At 42.0% G+C, this 4,489-nt stretch overlaps 1 protein-coding gene across 1 annotated transcript in view; it reads left to right on the top strand.

Moving 5' to 3' along the window:
* Positions 1-4,489, top strand: part of PHF11 (PHD finger protein 11) — a 33,756-nt gene that overhangs the window by 3,528 nt on the left and 25,739 nt on the right. The gene's annotated exons all lie outside the window — the stretch shown is intronic.

Below are 4,489 nucleotides of genomic sequence, written 5' to 3'. Positions count from 1 at the left end.
CCAAGCTTCTCTCCAGGTTGTACCTGATCAGGGCCCGTGTTCTTGACAAGACTCCATCCCACAGGGAGCACTTCCTCCTCTACATCCATAGTATGTATTGTATTTCCTACTCAGAAGTTATATTACTTTGTAACCTTTTTTTAAATTTTTTTTTTATAATTTCTTTTTAGTCTCCTGTTTATTTTGTAAGTTTCTTGCAGACAACAATTCTATCTCACATTTCTTCATATCATTGGCTGTGCCATTTGGTACAGTATCCACTCATCACATATGGTTATTGAGCACTTAAAATATGACATCCGTTGATATGTGTAAGCGCAAAGTACACTGGGTTTTAAGACTTAGTACAAAAGAATATTTTTATATTGATTAAATGTTGAAAGTGAAACCAAAATGTGGGGTTTGAGTCCGAGTTTGTTGTCTCGTGAAATCAAAGAATGAAGTCGAGGACAAAACCAATTAACGAAGGCAAAGTTTATTGAAAGAAGCCAGTCCTGGAAAAGGTGCAGCTGGAGTTCCAGGAGCAGGCCAGTGTCCAGAGCTTCCTTCCCATGTTATAGATGGGTGTTAAAGTCTTTTAGTCCATGCGTAGAGCCCCACATGGCCATAAGCTATGTGGGCACAAGGGAACATGTCTCCTTCTATCAACCCAAGAATGTAGCACATTGGGGAGAGGGAGAAGAGGAGCTCGTACTTTTTAATTTAAGGGTGGATACAGCCTTGCTAGTTCTTGATTGGTCTTTTCAAAGAATTTTGTCTTAGCAACATCCTTGAGATTGGGTTATATGTCTTATTGCCTTGTGATTGGTTATCTGCAACTTGCTTGTCTTTAGCAACAATCCATACATTTTAGTCTGTCTCTCTCGTATGCCCTTCTTTCCATGCCCAGCTGGGTTGCCTTAGCGATTCCACCTAGTTGGATTCCCCAGTTTTACCTCCCCATGGTCCCTATTCCTGACTACCTAGTTTCCCTCTGTCTCCTCAGAAGGATAATATTTTGGATATAGTTGGTTGATTTAAATTACTTTCTCCTGTTTCCTTTTGCTATTCTTTAATGAGGCTTCTAGAAGTTTTATGCTGTATCTGAGGCTCACATTTCTGGCTTGAATTATGTTTTAGGAAACAAATTAAAGAAGAAATTCTTGGAAAGTGAAATAAATGTTAGCTCCAAAGTTCAATCTTCTGAATGTGAAATGGAAGCTCTAATTTAAGAGCGACCAAAAGCCCTTGCTGGTATTGCTCAGTTGGTGGAGCATTGCCCTGTGCACCAAAAGGTTGCTGGATTCCCTGTCAGGGTACATAACTAGGTTTTGGATTCTATCCCTGGTCCTGGCATGTGCAGGAGGCAGACAATCTCCCTCTCCCATCTTCCCTCTCCCCTCGCCCCTCACCCCTCTCTCCTCACCCCTTTCCCTCATGAATTACAAAAAAGGACTTTTAGGAACCACTTAAGTCAGTGGTTCTCAACCTTGGCTGCACATTAGAATCACCTGGGAATCTTTTTAAAATCCTGATTTCTGGGCCTCATCCTCCAGAAATTCGGTTTCTTTGTTATGGGGTGAGACCACAACATTAGTAACAAAGAAACAGAATTTCCAGAGGATGAGGCCCAGAAATCAGGAGGCCGAGGTGATTCTAATGTGCAGCCAAGGTTGAGAACCACTGACTTAGAGAAAAACAAATACCATGTGTTTTCACTTATATGTGGAATCTGAAGAACAAAACAAACGAAAAGAATAGAAACAGACTCATAGACACAGAGAGCATACGCTATAATGAGCACTGACCACCAAGGGGCAGACGCTCAATGCAGGAACTGCCCCCTGGTGGTCAGTGTACTTCCACAGGGGAAGCACCACTCAGCCAGAAGCTGGCTCATGGCTGGCCAATACAACAGCAGTGGCGGGAGCCTCTCCCACCTCCACAGCAGCGCTAAGGATGACCGGCTAATGGCTTAGTCGGACATTCCCCAAGGGCTACTGGGCTGCCAGAGGGATGTCTGACTGCCAGCATAGGCCCAATCCCCTGGGGAGATGAGAGGGTGCAGGACTATGAGAGGGTGCAGGCCGGGCTGAGGGACACCCCCGCCCCTGAGTGCACAAATTTTCATGCACCTGTCCTCTAGTTAAGTAGTAAAATAAATCCAAATGAATAAAAGGATGAACATTGAAAAGGGCAAAAAAATGTTAAATGGACACATGTGGCCAGTGCCATATTGGGAACAGGTGAATTTTTCCTTCCTTTCTGCCTCTTCCCTTTTCTTCCTAGCTCTCCTCTGCTGATGGGTACTTAGGCTGTTTCCAAACCTCTTAGGTTTCTTTCATTTCTTTCATTCCCTCTTTAAAATTTTTATTTTTCCTTCATTATCTTTCTTTCCTATCTTAAAATGCTAGATTAAAGAACATTTATATTAAGGTACAGTTCTCATTTGTTTCTTTAACTCACCCCAAATTTGTTTTTGAATTATATATGATATAGTAAAAAAATATTTTACAGGTAGCTAACTAGAGCACTATTTTCTTTTTTCTTAAAAACAATTTTTTTTGCAAGAGGAGGAGAGGAAGGGGGAGAGAGGGAGAAACATCAGTGTGAGAGCAGAACACCAATCAGCTGCCTCCTGCATGCCCCCAGCACTGGAATCGAACCAGCAACCCTTCAGTGCACAAGACCACACCCAGCCAACTGAACCACATCTGCCAGGGACTGAGCACTGTTTCTTGAATACACCATTGTTTTCTTTTTGATTTGTAATGACAGTAGTAATTATTGAGAGTTTACTATAGGCAAGGAAAAATTTTGAAAGCTTATTATTTAAATTCCTGTTTGCATTTCTTGAATAAAAGTTTTTCTCATGTTTGGATATTTGAAAAGAATTCATTAGTGTTTTCTTTAATTAAGCCATTAAAAAACACAAAGTAAGCCCTAGCCGGTTCGGCTCAGTGGGTATAGCATCAGCCTGCAGACTGAAGGGTCCCAAGTTCGATTCTGGTCAAGGGCACATGCCCGGGTTTGCAGGCTCGATCCCCAGTAGGGGGCGTGCAGGAGGCAACCAATCAGTGATTCTCTCTCATCATTGATGTTTTTATCTCTCTCCCTTCCTCTCTAAAATCAATAAAAATATATTTTTAAAAAATACAAAAGTTGCTTTTCTACTTGAGTCCCGATTTCTTTTTCCCTGAGAGTTGAAAATCTCTTGTTAAAAACAAGTGCCTTTCTTTTTTAAAAAATTTAAATTCTTTATTGTTTAAAGTATTATGTGTCTCCCTTTTCCCCCATTGACCTTTTCCTGGCTTCTCCCACTGCCCAGCACATGTCCACACCCCTCTACTGTCTGTGTCCATTGGTTATGCTTATATGCATGCATGCAAGTCCTTTGGTTGAATACCCTCTCCCCATTCACCTCTGCCTTCTATCTGAGGTATTTTTGTGTGTTTTTTTAAACTATATTTTATTGATTTTTACAGAGAGGAAGGGAGAGGGATAGAGAGTTAGAAACTTCAATGAGAGAGATACATTGATCAGCTGACTCCTGCCCACCCCCGCACCCCACCCCAGGGATGTGCCCGCAACCAAGGTACATGCCCTTGACCGGAATCGAACCTGGGACCCTTCAGTTCGTAGGCCAATGCTCTATCCACTGAGCCAAAACCGGTTAGGGCTCCTCTGAGGTTTGATGGTCTGTTCGATGCTTCTCTGTCTCTGGATCTATTTTTGTTCATCCGTTTTGTTGTTCATTATATTCCACAAATGAGTGAGAACATACAATATTTATCTTTCTCCTACTGGCTTATTTCACAAGCTCTCCACATCCATCCATGCTGTAGCGAATGGTAAGCATTCTTTCTTTTTTTTTTTAATATATTTTTATTGATTTCAGAGAGAAAGGGAGAGGGAGAGAGAGAGAAACATCAGTGATGAGAGAGAATCATTTATCAGCTGCATCCTGCACGCCCCCCACTAGGGACTGAGCCCGCAACCTGGGCATGTCCCCTCAACCAGAATTGAACCTGGGAACCTTTAGTCCGCAGGCCGACACTCTATCTACTGAGCCAAACTGGTTAGGGGTGTACCAAAGTTTTTTCATCCACTCATCTGCTGATGGGCACTTAAGCTGTTTCCAAATTTTAGCTATTATAAATTGTGCTGCTATGAACATAGGGGTGCATAAAGCCTTTCTGATTTCTAGGGATATATTCCTAGAAGTGGGATTACTCAGTCAAATGGGAGTTCCATTTTTAACTTTTTATAGAAACTCCATACTGTTCTCCACAGTGGCTGCACCAGTCTGCATTCCCACCAGCACTTGTCATTTGTTGAATTGTTGATGATAGCCATTCTGACAGGTGTGAGATGGTACCTCATTGTCATTTTGATTTGCATCTCTCGGATGATTAGTGACTTTGAGCATGTTTTCATATGTCTCTTGGCCTTCCGTATGTCCACCTTTGAAAAGTATCTATTTAGGTCTTTTGCCCACTTTTTGATTGAC

The sequence above is a fragment of the Myotis davidii genome, unplaced genomic scaffold (assembly GCF_000327345.1).
Source record: "Myotis davidii unplaced genomic scaffold, ASM32734v1 scaffold577, whole genome shotgun sequence".
Classification (NCBI taxonomy): domain Eukaryota; kingdom Metazoa; phylum Chordata; class Mammalia; order Chiroptera; family Vespertilionidae; genus Myotis; species Myotis davidii.
The sequence above is the reverse complement of the archived record's forward strand: the minus strand, read 5'-3'. Positions and strand labels throughout refer to the sequence as shown.